This window comes from Leptinotarsa decemlineata, unplaced genomic scaffold, assembly GCF_025532065.1.
Source record: "Leptinotarsa decemlineata unplaced genomic scaffold, Ldec_3_MD MMD2_P_RNA_scaffold_6, whole genome shotgun sequence".
NCBI classification, from domain to species: Eukaryota; Metazoa; Arthropoda; class Insecta; order Coleoptera; family Chrysomelidae; genus Leptinotarsa; species Leptinotarsa decemlineata.
This window is the reverse complement of record NW_027412533.1, coordinates 504432-524028: the sequence shown is the minus strand read 5'-3', so window position 1 is coordinate 524028 and position 19597 is coordinate 504432.

Here is a 19597-nt window from a genome sequence, read left to right as displayed (position 1 = left end):
AATGAACACATATTATATCTAGAAAATAAATACCAATGAAATGCAGTCAAATAATGAAATTGGTTACAGAAAGTATCTGTTGAAAACGTGTAATAGAAATAAAATGCAAACTATGAAATTCCGCTAATTAGTTGCGAAATCTCATCAGCTGGAAAATATTTATGTTTCCCCTTTTCCGGAAGAATCTGGAAAAAAATGCTTTTACAACTAATAACTTCAAGATTATTCGTGGAATACATGCAGGATATACTGTTTCTGTATTTATGGAGATTCAAGAGAAACCATGAATGCGATGATATTTTCAAAGGTTAGTGTCGAGGGAACCAAGAAGTGGTAAATTGCGGATGGTGTCACAGTATTACAAAGTCTCTTAATCCTCATTTGTTTCTGGTTCGATGAAATAGTTGAAATATTCAATAATTCACAAACATATATCATCAACTCACCAATTCGAAGTGAACTAGGACATTTGGTTCGCTATTTTCAAAGTTTTCTGTATGGTGAGTTTTTAAATTCGAGTTCATACTGTATTGTTTTATTGTGATAATCGAATTGGATTGAGATATTCTGATACTGTTTTTTGTGGCCATACAACCAACCCTCTTCTGAACACTACATCTATATATTAGAAGAGGGTGTTTACTGAAGCATGATGAACAAATTGTCATCAATTTATGATTCTGAATTTCCGCTTTTTCAAATAGAAACAACTCAACCATCAACTCAGTATTTTGTTTGATTTCGCGATGTTTGTAGAATGTCAATTCAGTGGCGTATTTTGAAACATTATATGTAACTAACAGAATAATTCTTTGTACTGATTCAAAATTTTTCTATTTGAAATCTACGGTTTGCAAAATAAATAGAACTGATGAATTGAATGTCGGTGCATAATTTGAAAGTTTCATCTAATATAATTCAATTTGTTGTGCAATATCAACGAATATGAGTACTTAGTATCTAAATAATTAGTTAACGTTGGTAAATTTTCGTTATCAACATTGAAGTTTGTTATATTCCGTCAAATTTCTTACTGACCTCAATTATTAGAATTCATAGTACTTATATGAAAGAATCTGTTTCTCTGTTTAAAAACTGTTTTTCCGTTAACCAATTGTCGCACCCCTGCGAACGACAACCCTCAGAAGTTGAAACTTGTGCGAGCTAAGGATTAACGAGGTCTTACCTTTCAACGTGTGATTCCTAACACGGGTTAGGATAATAGAAAAACTGAAAATTATCAAGGAGATTCAACTTCACCATAAAGCATATCTTCCAAAGTATATAAATAGGCCGTTCTTCATAACGTAAAATGATGAAACATAAAAACATGAAGACGTAGAAACCTTCTAAAATAGTTTTTGAATTTGACATACAAACATACTCCGGATGAGTGTTACAAAATGGAGGATAGTTCATTGCGTTTGTCAACTACAAAAATATCATCGTCAGGCTTGACTAATACCACAATTGGGTTTCTTGAAATAGTATTTTGATTTCTGGTGATGCCTTTTCCCCTCTTGGGAATTTGTCCATGAGATGGAGCTCCTAGTAACACACCAACACAAATGTCATAACCTTAATTGTCTTTACGCGCAATGTCATCAATTTGTTGGTTATTCTGTTATTACGGGCATAGTCAAATTCAAGATAGTAGAAATAATAGAAATCGTACAGTCGGATTCGACGAGGTTGTCAGTTCGATAATGGATGTGCTATAAAAAGCAGGAGTCGGAACAAATGCGTTCGAATGAGAAGCAACGGTAATAGAAATCAGAGAGAGAGAGAGGGAGACAGAGAGTTGTTGGCGAAATGGAATTGAAGAAAGAATATGATGAATGAGATACACAATTTTGGACAATTCGACCCAATCTAAACCTCATACTAATACACCTGTTGGATATAATTCAACGCTCTTCGTGATATTAGTCAAGGGAGTAATTGTTTTCTGATAGGCGTCAGTCCATGAACCTGTTGCGTAGGTAAGGGAAAACTGGTCTGAACGAATTGTTCCTTTAGATGATTTGATTTAAAGCCAATCTTCAAGTATGCCCACTCACTACAGATGAAATTTATTTCCTCATACGAGGATTTGGGCCATTTGCATATGCAGTTGGTTAGTACGTTGCCTACAGGCAGAGGGAGCGATGGCAAATATGCTGTTCTGATTTTCAATCATCGACTTCGTGTCGATGTAGGACACTATTTTACACTGACGAAAGGCCAAATTGCCCGAAACGTGTCTGCAAGTGTGCCAGTTCCAATACTGAATTCAGGCAGTTGTATCTCCAAACGCATATGTAGAAATTGCTTCTGTGAAGAATCCTGCACTGACATCTGTCGGATAATATCCAACGATCTTCTTGGTATTAGCTAGGAAAGTAGTTGTTTCCTGATAGGTATCGGTCCATAAACCTACTGTGTAGGTAGGAAAAGACTGGCCTCATATATAATTCAATTCAAAAAGGCGTATGCCGTTTTACTATAGGTGAAAGTCATATTGACAATTATATGTACTTGGATAGATTGATAATGTCAGCATTTCAGTAAATATACAGGAAGTTGTTATGAAGTAAGTATTATGTTACGTATCAGATAGTATAAGATGGTGAAGTGTAGCGAATGAATATTATTATGAATGGTTAGTAGGTAAGTTTGTCATAGCTCTGCAAATGTAACATCAATCAAAATTGGAATTGACCCGCCTGATCGGTGTTTAATGATGAAATTTACAGGTTATTTCTCTTTTCAGAGTACTCTGATTAGCTTCGTTTCAGGATGAACTTTTTTTGGCTACGGACCCACTTGTGGTGGATCAGAACATATCAGCCAAGATGGGCCAAATAAATTATTACACTTGGAATAGAAGATTTTAAATTATTATACTGTTTCAAACGAAAACTTCCTAAAGAAAAGGTACATGAAGTTTGTACACAGTGAGAGAGTGATTCTATAATGAGAATAACTTATCAGTATATGGTGGATGGTCTTGAATATTTCTGTGTTCAATCGGTGAACTCAGACAATGGAAAGTGAGTTAGATCCAATAGAGAATATTTTCCACAATGTCTCAAGAATGAGAAAATTCAATATTCACTGATTTCCCTGTTGAATTGATGCTAAAATTCACTTCTACTGAGTGACTCCACTTTCATATTCGAAAAAGTAACGGGCTTCAATGAAAAATTTCAACGTATCTTCCTTCACAAAAGCAGAAAATTTTTCTTTCGGTTTTTTCAAATTTTCTTTTTTCTGGCATTATTTGACGTCACGGTCATCAAGAATGAAAATTGAAAGGTGTGTTCAATTTAAAAGTGAAGTGAAACCACTTCAAATGAAGAAGGTTGTCAACAATCACTTAAAATGAAAAAAAGCACTATTGGTTATTTTCGTATTTGCAGATAATTTGGTTTCATGACGTTCCTGTGAATGCATCGCCTGTTAGATTAGGGCTGGAAGATCTAATGTCTGAGACCAATGAATTAACCCCTATCACTCTTGGTGTATCATAAATATTTCATATCCATGATGGTGAATCATGGTGATGCTTTCAATCATTTCGAAGTGAAAAAAGGTGAGTCAGTTTTGATTTCATATTTCAACTACTCTTTTAGGATTGTCATCATTGTTTACTGAGGTGATTATTAATTTTTCAGAGGTTTCCTCCATACTTTGAGGCTACATGATATCGATAGTTGATTTTATGTGAAGTAAAACTAGCTATTGAGCAAAAAAATCTTAATACATCCTTAAGCTATGAATGGTTTAACTTACCCGATTTTGCGCCTTTTTGTATATAAAGAGAAAGTAAATACAATGCCAGTAGTCTAATAATTTTCTAATACTCATTAAATAATTCATTATTTTCAAATTTCTCGGGTATTATCGAATTTAATTCAATGTTCATTCGAACAAGTTATCCAAACGCAGTCAAAATGTAGATCCCCTATTGAAAAAACGCATTGTGTATTCATCAATAAATCCTTCCCCATTCGAATTTGGGACCAAGTTCTACCTACCAGTTGCACAAAAATAACATAAAGTTTACAATAGCTCACGGGTCATTAAAAAAGATACATGACATGTGGCCGCCTTGGGCTAGGGATTCAAACGAATTAGTATCAGTACAATCCACATGAAAATTTGAGTCCAAATTCTTTGTGGGTTTGACAGCTTGCTAATACTCACTGTACGATTGTATTCCACGATCTCTAATCGACACGACTACAATTTGACTTGTTGACGTGTATGCATCAATTGAAATTGTCAAATAGTCTTTAATATTGTATATTTTTCTTCAAAAACAAACTAATTATCATGAAACTAGATTCAATTGATTCCTCTGTATATACGGTATTACCGTTAAAGTCGGCAATGTGAGGTTTTTTATTCAAAGTCCTTCTTCAAATTGGCTGCATGAGCCGGTTTTTGATTTAATTAGAACCAATAACAATATAATCACTCGTCACTTACTATAACTGTCCATTTTTTGGAAAAAACAAATCAGAATTAGCATTTTTTGACCAAATTTCGAAAAAAGTTGAAATCAGAAATGGGAAAATTTTGTTCGATGTGACGTCTCAGCCTCATGACTGCGCGGTTTTACTGGAAGATTCTGGAATCTCTCCCAACACCAAAAAAATCATTCAATCGGAGATTGCTGGACCTGGCAGCTTGGGTACAGCATTCATAAAGCCATCCAAAGGTTATGAAGCAGGAATTTTTGTGACCAGATCTCTCGTAAATAAGATCATTCCAGTAAGAATGCTCCACCCCAAGAAAGGGCAAGTAATAGGCAACTGCACACTATACAAGGCCACCCGATTCGTAGAGAAAGAGAACTATATGTTTGTGAAGAGCAAAATCATTGATCAAATGGATTTTGTTCAATATCGGATCGATACTGGCAATGCCAAGCGCATACCCCAACCTTCGAGACGACTTCATCCATCGTTAAGGACATGTTATAGAAAGGAGGTCTCTAGGAATCAAGCCTCTGGTCGTCACCTGTTGTGTTGGTGACTAAGAGAAATGAGTCGACTTCGATCTCTACACGATATAAGAACAAACATTAATATTGAAAGAGCTTGCGTATATGGTTATTGAAGGAGGTAACATACGAAAAAACAATAGTTCAAATATTCAACATGCCCAAATGCCGTATTCCGATTGTTCAGAAGGCCATAAATTTTTTGGAAAATATGTTACACACATGAGTCGTGTCTCATAGACACGACAATTAGTATTGTCAAACATTCGTGCCAGAGAAGAGGTTGAGAAAAGGGAGCACATAAAGCTCAGTTGCGTAGTTTTTTGTATATCTTTGCTATTATTATCATGAAATATATTTTGAATGTACCTAATAGTTTCATGGAAAATAATAAATGGATTAACTGTGTTGAATCATTACCAAACGTTGTTTTTATGTATACTTGTCAAGATGCATTAGTGTAAATGAAATATGTTATCTTATAAAGACTATTTTCCCTGACTATACCACGTATAGCTCAACTATTACCCCAACCAAAATCGAATGAACTCGCAAATTAATATATTTGTTCGAACGATGTGATCCACCAACCCTTTTTAAAAATAGTAACAGTATATTTCGAATATAGCCCTTCATCAAACAACTGTCGCGGTGAATGAATGAGGGGTACTTTGCTCATTGTTATTGCCGTAAGAGTAATCATTAGAAAATATGTGAGATTTTAGTAACATGTTGATCTATATTCAGTACGATCATATAAAAGCCCAGTGATTTCATCAGATCAAACACAAAAAAGTATCTTGACCGTATAAAATATAATTGTGTTGGAGCTGAAAACATTCTACTTATTTTGTTGGGTTATGTCAGAAATTATTTCGTTCATAATATAACCAACATTTTCCATATTGCAATCATCACAAATATATTTCATTCCATGTGGAAAAACAATTGTTCTTCCCACATGGAAAGAATGAATCGACTTGTTGTCTGATAGTCTCAAGTGAGAGACTAGGCAAATCATGCATTCTACTTACTACCAGTTACCTAGTCTGATGATGGAATGACTAATTTTCAAAAAGGTTGTTCATTTTTCTAATTTTTCTAAGCAGATATTCAGTAAAGCTGCTGATTCTATGAGAAGTTACTTTTAAATTTTCTTGTTGTATGCCGATGAACTGTAAAATTCTTATTCAGAGGAGGCAACCGTAATTGAAATCAAAATAAGTATGATAACTGTGTCGAAGAAAGATACAGATGTATCGAGAAAATTAATATTTCATAATAAAATTCTAAACATTAATTTCTCCAACCGTTTCAGAATTGCAGAAAAACAAATGCTTCCTCGAGTTGTGCAAAAAAATATTCTCGAGTTCAACTCCTGATGACAATTTTTTTTTCAAAAACAAGCATTGCTTCCAAACAACAGAACTTCTACACTCTTCTCGTCACGCGTTTCACCAAGCAAGTTGAAGTCTTCAGGTAAACTACTTCAGAGTTTCTTTGAGGAAATTCTGTTAATGAATCATTCTCGTCAGATACTCCAGTTTTACTTTTCATATATTTTTCTTAACAAAATTGGTAATATTTTCACGTTATCAAAACTGTTTTATAACTTATACAGCGTGCGGCTCACAAAAAGAATCGAATATCTTCAAGACACATTATTGAGAAAAAAATACAAAAACGAGTCCATTCTCAATTCATAAATATTCTCATCATTCAAATTGAAAGGGGAATATTTTTAAAAGACATTAATTTTTAGGAAAAGTTTTGGCTTTGTACTCCTCCACCTTCACACAAACGAATGTGTGAATCTTTCAAAGAAAAGATGAAAGCAATCACTTTGAAAAAAATAACTCTATACAAAGATGTGTAGATTATGCAAAGAAATAACTTTCACACACCAACTGGAAGAAAATCCCTTTGGGAACCGCCACTTTCATAATTTGTGGGAATAAAGTAATACAAATTATGAAATTATGAAACAACAACAAATATCAATTAGCGCTCCGGAGCGACTTGATTGATTCCAGTGGTGCATTTGCTTTTTTAGCTGCAGGAAAGCTCGGAAAAACCTTCAGCATCACATCATCTGTAGATCTTGATCTGTCAATGCCCCCTCTTTCATAGAATGGAATGTAGGATGTCTCCAGAGGCTCCAATAAATTCGCCAGAATATTTAGTGACACGACTATCTTCAAACTTTAACCAGTTCGTTTCGTCTTTAACCAATGCGTAATAATGACCGATTCAACGCCAGAACCACAGTGAACAATTGCTGCATGAAGATCATAATAGTGATCTGCTAGATTGAAGTGTTCATCTATTTTGAACCTTTGTAAGAGATTGGTGCTTCCGTCATGTTTCAATTTCATCAGTGTTATTATTAGATTGCTATACTTATTTTCGTGTAAGAGTCATTTAGTTTAGTGCATGTTTGGCAATACAGATGATCATCACCCGTTAAAAGTTCCATTTTCAGATGATTTAACGAAAAGCTTTGCACGGACTGGTTATTAGTCATATTGGGAAACGCTAGTTAAAGTTCCACAAAATCACATGTTTTTGTTACCTATTGAACATTTACTACAAAGTAAATAAGTGAGGATTTTTCCAGCAAAAGATCTACAAACACAAAAGACGAGATAAACTCTATGGAATCATTCACGAAAAGTATTAAACAAAAACCCCAAGAACTCGGAACAATCTTCTTGTTGTTCTAATCAGTATTTAGTAAACTTCAAAGATTCGAGGAAATCGTTTGGTGGGAAAGATGATATATTCATACGAAACTGCAGTTGCATGAACAGGTGTTTGAGTTTGGTGAATAATTAGGAAACATTCTCGTTCTCGTTCATCGTTAAAACCTCGTTCTTGAAATTATTCTTCACAAACAATACTTTTAAAATGCAATTCATGTAGCAAGTGTTTCCTAAATTATCTAATCCAATTTTCTTCTCAAGATTTTCAGGACAACTCTACTGATTCGTAAGGATATGTTTCACAGAATCTGCATCAGAACCATTGCTTAAGCTGCAATCGATCCTTCCAAGTGATGGAGGGTTTCCTAGAGAATTAGTAGAGCTCTTTCACTGAAATAGAACCGGAACCACGAGGACTGCAGCTCATATTTGGGGGGCAAGAATGATCTATGTCCATTGACTACACTGATAAAAGAAGAAGGTGGATCAATTAACCTAGATAGCTGATGAATATAGACATATCTTGGCTTGTTTCGAAGATATTTCAGTTCCGTACAAACATTGAATCACAAAATTTACTTACATGAAAGAAAAATACTTTCAAAACAAATACTTTCATATGAACACTGAATCTTTCTTTCTGTTTCATTTTATCATTCTATTGGTGACCATAACCTTCAGAATTTAAGTAGAGAAAGTAATAAGTGTTACACATCATGATAAGGAGAATTCATAAGGAATTCGTCAATGTAACTATTAGCTGATTATTTTTCCATATTGGCGCCCTCTTGCGTAAAAAATGATTTCAGGTAACTTCAGAAATGCTTCAAAATATCAGACAACGTTTTGAGACTAAATATCTGTTTAGCAGTTGATGTAAAACAGCAAGCATCGGGGTTCTTTTAATTCCTGTGAACATTTTATGATTCGTTCACATTATTCACAAGAAAAAAAGATATTTTCAGTTATGCATCGCACTTGGTACTTTTCCTATTCACCAAGGGGTGGGGTTATCATAGTTTAGGTTATCATAGAAATATTCTTGGTCAAAAATTGTTTTGTTGTTTCATTTTTTTGCAACAATTATGTATATTCGATCTGTTTCGTTTCCGGTGCCGGTCACTGTATGTATTCTCTAATAAGTTCAGGCTGCAGAAGCAATCATCACCTCTCTCATAAGTACAAAATTGTTCGTGTAGAAGAGTCCTACTTAATCTTTAAAACCTTGAAACGCAACGCAAGATCCTGTATAATCTAGCCCGCAGCTCATCACGTATCGTTAGAGAAAACTCTGTGTCGCAGCCTGTACAGTCTCTCATCCAGCTTTGCGGGATGCCAAAGGAGTGCATTATGTTGCCTTTTGTCCAAGCACGCACTCGACTCATCGACTGAGTCAACTTTGGCGGGCTCATAAGGGGTGTGCAAACATTGTCGGACGTGAAACTGCCACAATCAGGCCGGACCGCCGTCCCAACGCCAGCGACGCTTCGTCGGTTACCGCTTCAAATACGACAATCATTAACAACGTCGAGGGGAGGGCAGCTACAACCGGGAGTCTGGCCATTGTGACTTGAATATTGATTGTGTCACACGGGAGATTGTGCTAGTTGAAATCAAAGTTATACAATAATAACACACATTCCATTTTGGTCTGCAAGTTCGTTTGCTGTTGTTACACGGTGATGTGTAAGAGACGGAATAATTCAAGTTAATGCATTATTCAATAGGGCACAGAAATTACTGAATGTTCATGAATATATTGGAATTGGTAGCGATGGTAGTGCGCCCGACTCACGATCGGAAGGCCGTGGGTTCGATTCCCGCCTCGACCAGATATTTTTCTCGAGAGAATTTATCTGGTTGAAGCTGGGATGATTCTGCAACCATATTAGGAGTCACATGTTAAAAGGTAACACCTCGTTAGTCGTTAGCTCGCACAAGTTTCTCAACTTCTGAGAGTTGTCGTTCGTATGGGAGCGACAGCTGATTAACGGAAAAACAGATGATATTCCCAACTGTCCTGAATTTTCAAATATCAATGATGGGCAAGTAGTTTTGACTATAATAGGAAATTTTAAGGCCTTCTAGATCTATACTTTTTTAGATATTGATAGATACTTTATTCGAATACGTTATGTTCAAGACATTTGTAGTCACAATACTTGAATATCTACAGCAAGAGGGTACAAAGTGTTTATAAAAATGAAATATTTAAATAGCGTTGCGGATAACACAAGCATAATAATACTATCATGAAATTGGTATATATAAAAATAAGTACTGAAATTACTCAAAACTAATACATGATGAGTCACAAGAAGTTGAAGAAGATTCACCTACATAAAAACTCATTGTTTTACCAATGGAAATCACTCAAGGGAATTACTAACTGATGTAGAAAGCCTAAACCGGGTTATTATCAGATGATTATTATTGCTTGTGTTGTAGTCATGTAATACAGAATAAGATTAAAAGCTTGGCTTTTCCAACCATTTGATTCAGAGGATCACACGAAAATCTAATTCTCTTAGGATTCTGCTTGAAAGTATTCGCTACAAACCATTCATCAGCTTTTTGTTCAACTGACATGATAGAACACTCTAAGAGGTCTTTATCATTACTTGATTCATATAATTTTACATCGTCAGGAAGGCTGTAAATTACACATTATATCATTTACATATATTATAAATAAAGTAGGTCCCAAGACCGATCCTTGAAGCACTCCGTATCTAATCATTTTAAAACCAGATGCATTTTCGTCAAAGTAAACCGCTTGTGTTAGTGTTAGAATACTTGAGAATGGTGTAAAAACTGAAACCTTGGTCGTATTAATATCAATACATTGAGTAAGTGGGAATTAGACAAAGTATTTTATTTCTATATCTATATCATTTAATTGAAGATGAATTTCCACAAAATAAATAAGTCATTAATATCACAAATATTCATTAGGTGAAAAATATTTCGAGTTGCAGATTTCAAACTGTAAATTTTCTTTAAGACATTAGTTCTTGAACTTTTTCTACTCTATCTATAAAAAAAAGTGTTTTTCTAGGGTCGCCGACAGATGTGATAACTTGAATTAATCTCAGTTGAACTATTCAATATTGAAATTGATCAACTTGAAAAAAGCTTAGGTAATTACTTTTATTTTATATACTGATAAGATGATGCAAGGAAAGGTTATTTATTAATAAAATATTTTATTGATTATTTTGTATATGTATGTATGTAAAATATATTATGGCTACCATAAACCAATTGTTACTTTTGTAGGATTAAATAATGATACTAATAATGTACATACACATAATTATTGTCATTATTTTCACCCACGTATCACTTGATAAAAAAATGTTATGTGCTTGCTGGTTAGATTTTCATAATAATGTCAACAGTATATGTCTAACGCACACTAAACACAGAGAAGGAGCCTGCCTTCCGCAGACGTATGCGTGAGAGGAAAAGCCACACAAACTGGCGCCATTACACGTTAGGCAAAGAAGCGTTTTACCCTCCCATAAGAAGTTATCAATTCAAAAATGTAAGAAACATCTGAAGGAAGAAAGAAAGAAATCAACTTCAAAATAAACTCTTTGTAAAAATGTGAAAAATCATATATGTTGTATATTGAATGTTAATCCAAACAAAAGACTAGTAGCCACGATTTCATTCTGTAATTTTTTGAAGTGAAATGAAAAAATTATATTATTTTTACATGTCGTTTGATCAGTTGATTTCAGCACAATAATTCAAATCATTCATAATTTCAAAAATGAACTCGACAATTTTCAGCTTATGATTTCTATTTTTGCCACTTGTAGCAATTTTCCTCAGATCAGTAGAATCAGGGATGGAGTTAATTTTTTCCCTTCGTGAAAAAAAAGTTGTACAATAATACGGTTGATTTCACTGTGACTATGATGATGAATGAGTGTAGTTGGGTTAGGTTAGGTTCAAAGTGAGTGTGTCTATTAGACCCTCCACCGCAACTCGCAAGGGTTTATTTTGGCTCACACCTATTCACACTCGACCAAATAAACCCAGCTTCTTAACGAAGCCTATATTATGTTGAGTGATCTTTCAGGTCAGATGGTAAGAGTACGGCTCTGCCGAACTCTAAAAACCTGATTCGGTCCCCAGCGGGGCGGGCAAAAAGTGTATGCTCTGCTGTTTCATCGTTAATGAGGTAGTCGGATAGTCAAGGTGCAAGATTCCCACTTCGATACCCGCGATAACTTTCCCATATGGGGGTTTTTGCACGTCAGCTACACCTAACGATGCCTTAGATTCACCCGTACCGGGCTTTTTCTCCTCTGATTTTGGTGAATCATCACTTGAGCGCAAACGTTTTCTAACCTGCTCATGGGGGGTTTGTTTCTCCACCTGAGACAGATTCTGAGTACGCCGCTCAAGAATTTGGTGCAAGGCGGTTTCATAAGGTACCCCGCTCTCAAGGAGATAACTCAGTCGTTTCCTGGCTGCACTACCAAACCTTTTTTTTTAGGTTCAGTTATTAGATCAGGAGTTGGAGAGTTGAAAAGCTCTCGCTCCTGATCTAAATGTACAGGGAGGTCAGTTGGAGTCATAAGCTCGACATCCATCTCCTCTGTAGACTCACTCCTTATCTAAATTTACAGGAAGGTACGCTGGAGTCGTAAACTCGACATCCATCTCTGCAGACTCAGGGTCAAAATAATTTTTAAGTTCACTCCGTCCATGAAAGTCCCACAAGTAGCTAGAGAAAGGAGGTCAATCACGGCAGATTCCCGCATTACCGTGACAAGGCGATGCTACGACGAGAGGGCGCCAGGTATCTCAAAGGTTCCGTAGTGACAGCTGATAGGCTGAGTGTCATTCATCCTCCCGGCACGGATACACACCTTGGGATTAAGATTGTTAGGATGCCATTCAGTTAAGGAATAACAGAACCACAAGTGATTCTGTCATTCGCGTATCTAGCGGGGATACGTGGAAGCAGGCATCCGATGTCCGGTTTGGTCAACCCCCACATCCCAAGCCAATGCACTCGCCGAAAACAGCATGCACAGTGGTTCAGGCAGTGAAAGATGAGCAAGGACAGCCAACCCGCCTTGTAGTAGTAGGTATCATTCATTCTCTCCATCGACAAATTCTTGCATATCTTGCATAAATGTAGGTCGGTTATAATTCAATGTATTAGCCAGAGAAATAGTTTTTTTTCGGCAGGCATTCATCTGAAAATACTGTGTTGGTACGTTAGCAGAGATGAATGCTTTGATATTTCATTTCAAAATATTAATTTTCTTCTGCGTATGTATTTTCTATGCATATGTCTTCTACTCTCCAGACTTTCTATGCATTCTACTCTCCATTTTTGTCATTTTTGTCTTGAAAATTCAAACCCTCCCAAACGCAAGAATGGGGTTCCTCTCCTATCAGCGCACTGTACAATCAGCGAACAAGTATCCGCATTTCACCATACTGTGTGATTCTATTCGACAATACCGTTTTTGAGCAAACCTCGCCAAATTGTCCACCACTCAAAGTAACGACTGAAATGAATCACCCGGCGACCAAATTTAATTCAGTAAATTACAAAATAAATGTCCATTTTCCACCCTTGAAGGTGTATCATGAACATCCCTTGAGCATACTAGAAATTCTCGGTACAACAAATTATGTAAAACACGCTTTATCTGACAGCTCACTCTTGTGATAAAACGCTGAATTATATTGCTGTGAAATTCATTAACGCCGTAATAAATAACAATTAGTAACCAGTTTGAAGTCACCGGGTCTCATTACGGCGTTGTCAGGTGAATACGTGGGAGAGACTTCAGGCACGAATAGGCCGAGTGAAGGATGGTTAGTTGGGAAATATTTTGATGTTTTTCGGTCCTGAAATTAATGACTGGGGATCGGGAAGAACGCGTTGAATTCAACGATCTTTTACAAAATGTGTACCACTCTGAGATATTCCGTTGAACATAGAGTGGGTTTATTCAAAATTGATAGTATGGTCTGCTCATTTAGGGTTATACAATGCGGACGTAAAAGTTCCCTCTCCTCTTAACTTTTCAACGAGACAAGATATCAGAATGGGAATACATTTCTGTAAAAAACATTTTTTGTACTTTTATATTAGAAAGATAAAACGGTTGCATCACTCGACGTTAAGAGGGCGCTATCATCTCATTTTTTTAATGGAAAGGAGAGATTGTGATTGTGTTACTATATCAAATTTCTATTCAACACTGTTTTTGTGAGTCGGACAAATTGTTCCGGAGTATTTGGCAAATTAATTTTTGTGTACCGTACACTTCAGTTATCATGTACTCCAACAAAAACATCTTGAGGCATTATATGAGGTGATCTAGTGAGCAATTCTTGGATTGGATTGAATAATTGATAAAACCAAATAAGTTTTTTACTAATGTTACGTTTCAGCAAAATAATGTACCCCTTCATTACGAACAGCTGGTTCGAAAGTGGCTAGATGACAACCACTAGATCACCTGATATAACGCTCACGGATTTTTTTGAGATTAGTGAGATCTTCTAAAGTATACGTAAATCAACCACGGCCTATTCCATAGCTCATGGTCAGAATGAGAAGCACCTGTAACGAAATAGCACGGCTGCCTGTCTATCGGTTTATATATATAATCGATAAACCTGAATGAGTTTCCTACTGTTAATAAGAAATACTTCCATCGAAATTACCCCAGATCTGTTTCTGAAGACTACCAAAAAAAAAGACTCCGTTGATTATACTATGTTTGGAGTCTATTTATCTTCTATCCTATGAATAATAATTCTCAGATGATAAATGAAAAAAATATAGGAAATATATGGAACTATATTTTCCAAAAAACTATGAGTTAGTGAGAAAGAATATAGAGTGATAAATATGTTGGATATCATCGAACACAGAAAAAGTTTAGTTTGTTCAATTAACTGATTAGAATAACTGACTTTAGTCAGTGGACTATGCTTGAAGACTGGCAGTCAACAAATCTAAAGCAAATGAACTTAAAACGTTCAAGCCAGTCTATATACCTACACAGTAGGTTTAATGGACTGACGCCTATCAGAAAACAACTACTCCCCTGTCTAATACCACGAAGGGCGTTGGATTATATCCGACAGGCGTCAGTGCAGGAATCTTCACAGAAAATTTCCTGCATATGCAATTGGCAATACAACTGAAAGAGTCGACCTTCAATTATGGAACGGGCACACTTACAGACCGGTTTCAGGCTTATTAGCCACTCATCAGTGCAAGATAGTGACCCATCATCGACCTAAAGTCAATGATATTCCACAATTGAAAATCGGAATTCTTTCTGAGTATTTCATTCCTCTTCCAAAGTTGGAGCGACGTTTAAAGTTCATTTGCTTTAGATTTGAATGGAATAAATCAATTTTGAATCTTTAAAACTTTGGTGTAATTCAAAATTCTTCAATGTCTGTCCTGTGTGTAGAGGTTGTCATTCGAAAAAAATTATATACGGGATAGTAATGATGTCACTAATTCGATCAGAACGGTATTTTTCCACAAGTATCTTTATTTTTTTTGTCTGAGAATGAGTTAATATTTTTATCATTCGGATTAATTTTTTCTCGTTTTTCGACAGGCCAGTTTGATAATGAGGTTCAAAATTATAAATAGAGCAGACTTTTGTACTTTTTAAAACTATTATGTATAATATTTGCAACAACCGAAATCAGTTTCAAAATTATAGCTGATAAGTAATTCAATGGAAGTTCTTCATAAATCTGATAACATCAACAAGGTGAATCTCAATGTTGAATTAATGCCTTATATATCGAACAAGGACTATAATTGACATGAACCCACATGATCTGAATGAATTGTAGGTATTCAACCATTGAACTTTTTTATTCACAGCAATTTCACTTGTAAAGCGACATATTGCATGTTCAACAGAAATAATTCACCAAAGGTTGCTGCATTTTACTTATCTGGAGGATCTCGCATTATTAATCAAAGAAAATCGTCCAGTTTATTCTCAGAAAGAAATCACTGCTGCGTGGGATTGGTCTATTTTTACAAAAGTTTGTTGCCGTAAGTTGCAAACTTTTAATATAAGTTGATAATTCATGAAATGATACTGTAGAGTATGAAACAAAAATTTGAACTCGAATAATTTTTTTTTACCATTTTTATATAATAAATAATGGATTGGTTTGAAGTTCTAGGTCCAGGTACACCCCTACAACAATGGGATTCTTGACAGAGCACAATGTTTTCTTAGTTTTATTGAATTATTTTTTGATGTCACTGAATGTTACTGAAGGAGAAAATCTTTTCAATTCTTCAGAATTGTCCCATGACCGCCGCAGAATGATCTGCGGTCTTTGTGTGAAATAGATGAGCTTACCGAATCGTTGACTTGAATTCAGTATTCGAAAATGAATTGAATATTACTTGTAGATCATTAGAAGCTGATGCGGAGAGGAATAAGCAGGAAGCCTCAAAAAGATTGAACAAAACTCAATCATTCCGTTTGAACCGACTGCAAGCAGAAATCACTTTCCCAACATCAGAACCAAACACCAGATTTGATCTTCCTCTGAAGATGATCACTTGATGATTGAAACACTTTTCGGGGTGTTGAAAATGACGGTTTGGTGTTGGTATAAAACTCCAGTAATATTCATTAACTCTGTAGAAATATTTAATGATTCTGCTGTCTTCGTTTTGATATTTGCTAAGTGGTCAGATACTTTTTGTGGAGTTTTGAGTCATGTCTCTTCCCAAAGACAATCATAAGTTACAAAACTGGATAATCGCATTTCTCACGACCTTGTGTGTTCCTTCTTATATGGCAGATCTGGATTACTCTAGTTGAATGCTTGCATAACAAAATTTTTGGTATGCTGAAAAAATTGAGACAAATGTAAATATTTTGAAAACAAAAATGTTAGTCTCAACTGGAAGAGTATATTATGGCGTTCATTTGCTTCGAAAGACTGGCGAAGTGTTTGTACATATTTACTTGTGATGCAATGATTGGAACCCTTGATGTAGTAATGATAAGTGAAATGATGATGATGAATAGATGAAAAAACTCCAGTAATATTTGTACACATTGTCAAAGAAATTTTGTCGGTTTGTTGGCATGTAAATGTTAACATAATCAAAGGCGGTAAGGTGAGAGACAGATTGCTCTAGTTGTTCGCGGAACATATACTTGATGAAGATTGCGCTTGGCTTCCTCTCAATTGGTTTTATTAATTGGCCTCATGTGTGCAGAGCTTAGAGCAGGTTAGGGTTAAGTTCAGTCAAAAGAGAGTGGTCCTATTCGACTCTCCACCGTAACCCGCAAGAGTTTATTTTGGCTCAGACCTATTCAAACTCGACCAAATAAACCCAGCTTCTTGAGGAAGCCGATTAGTTTATAAGGTGAGTGATCTTTCAGGTCAGATAGTAGAAGTGTGGTTCTAGCAAAAGCTGAAAACCTGATTTGATCCGCAGGGAGGCAGGAACAACAACAACTATTTGGTTTCATTCTTCGAAGGGTGAACGAATGCCTTGTAGTGAGCCAGTCCTGGAAGATTTTGCCGGAAGTCTTCGAATCTTCTTGCTATATAGGTGTTCAATGTTTTTTTGGAAAAACCTATAGCAGTGCCAATCACAGGTTCTGGTCCAATGAAGCTACTTGCAGCACCCTCCTTTGCAAAAGAGTCAGCGGCATCATTACTTTCCAGGCCAGTGTGACCAGGAATCCAAACCAGAGACAATTTGTTAAGTCTTCCTATTAAGGAGTATCGTTTTTGGCAATTTGCTACCAACTTAGACGTTGCATGGTAGCAGCCAAGAGCTTTCACCGCCGCTGACTGTCCGAGAAAATTTTTATTGACTTGTGAGTGAGGTTAGATTCTACCAATCTCTCCGCCCAGAATTCAATAGCATAGATTTCAGCTTGAAATACAGTCGCATATGCCCCTAGTCAGGTTATAATCTTTTTTTTACGGACAGAACACAAGCACTACAGGAAAATCTTCAAAGTGCTTGGAGACTGTAGCGATAGTAGCGATTCCCATTGAATTTGAATCCATTAGGAAAAACGTTCCCAAGAAGTTTATTCTACATAAACGTAGTTCTCTAGATGGAAGAGTTCTCAAATACCTCCCGTGAAAGTATCAACAAAAGAAAGGCTATCAAGGTTGCACGTGATGTTTGCGTGTTCAATCAGGCAGTTGGCTCTTTTTTGGAAGCAATCCAGCATTTTCAGGGTGAGTTTGGCTGCAGAACTCCATACATGAGAACAATACTCCGAAGAAGGTCTGAACTGAGCTTTGTGAAGAAGTTGCTGGTTCGGAACAGTGTCCCAAGCTTTTAAGAAGCAGTCTTCACAACTCCAGCGACATGATTTTGCCAAGGCACATTGGTGTCCAATTTAACCCTCAACAAAGGTATCGAAGCAGAAAGCGAAATTGTCTGACCTGACATTATTTTATCCGGTTAGAAGACATTTATCTTCTTGGAGAAAACCGATGCCTGGGTTTTTGTGGCATTGAATTGAACCTGGTCACTTTCACCCCAATTCGGAATCACTTCTAGATACTCATCAAGATATGCAACCTCCTGTTGCCGGAGAAGATGAGCTTCCGTAGCCGATATCCTGGAATCCAAATGGAATAATGAGATAAGTGTGCTGTCGTCAGCAAAGCAATGAGTAGGATTCTCGATTTAGCATTCACTATTTCGGTTCAAATACTCAAATTTGTATAGTGGTGTATATTATAAGATATTTGTGAATCATCGTGAAGTATCAGTTCAGTGATATTTTCGATATTGTCAATTTTTTATTGTTTCGCTTACCGATTTCGTAACAACAATAATATTTCCACTTCCAAAAAATGATTAGTGAATACTGATTGATCATTTTGGCTACAAATGACAGATAATACATGGAAGTATAAATGATTCAACTATTTTATGGTCGTGGAAAAATTATCTGTTAAAACTACAACACAAAGCTCTGGGTCATGTGACAGTTGGTCGGAAAATCAAAAAAATACGATTTTTTGGATAAATGAACGCTCCGCTGCGCAAAGGGATGGCACCATAATGAATTTTAGCCATCGATATGAGTTGCATCGCGGTCGAGCGGACGCGCCAGGGTGTGAAATTGGGGTTGCACAATGCCAGGCAAAGTGTGTCCTCCCGACCACCCCGCTCCAACTTTATATTGGATAAAGTACTATTCTGCCAGCGCAGCATCATATAAAAATAAATACAGGCTTATAGAGGACTTTGGGACATCGAATTACTCGAATATACGATCCAACAAAAACTAATGTGAAGTTCAGTAGCGCCGAAAGGGGAATCAATTTTATGATATTTATAGCATTTATAGCATTTTATGATATATAGCATTGATATTTATAGTACAAGGTAACTTTTTCGTTCATTAAAAATGTAGTAGAGTTAAGCACGAAGGTTTAGTCCAAAATAAATGGAAAAATTGCCGTTCCTTACAGATCCCACGAAGATATAACGGGTGGGCCAATTTTATGTCCCGGCTTATATTCCTGGCGGGTTGGCTGCCCTTGTTCATCTTCCACTGCCTGAACCACTGTGTATTCTGTTTTTGTAAGTGCATTGGCTTGGGATGAGAAGGTTGAGCAAACCAGCCATCAAATGCCTGCTTCCACGTAGTCCCGCTGGATACGGGAATGACAGAATCACTTGGTGGTTTTGTTATTCCCTAACTGAATGGCATCCCAACGATGGCTTCATCCTAAGGTATGTGTATCCGTGCCAAGAGGATGAATGACACTGAGCCTATCAGCTCTCTCCACGGATCCTTCGGGATACCGGGCGCCCTCTCGTAGTAGCATCGCCTTGTCACGGTAATGCGGGGCTCTGCCGTAATTGATTTTCTTT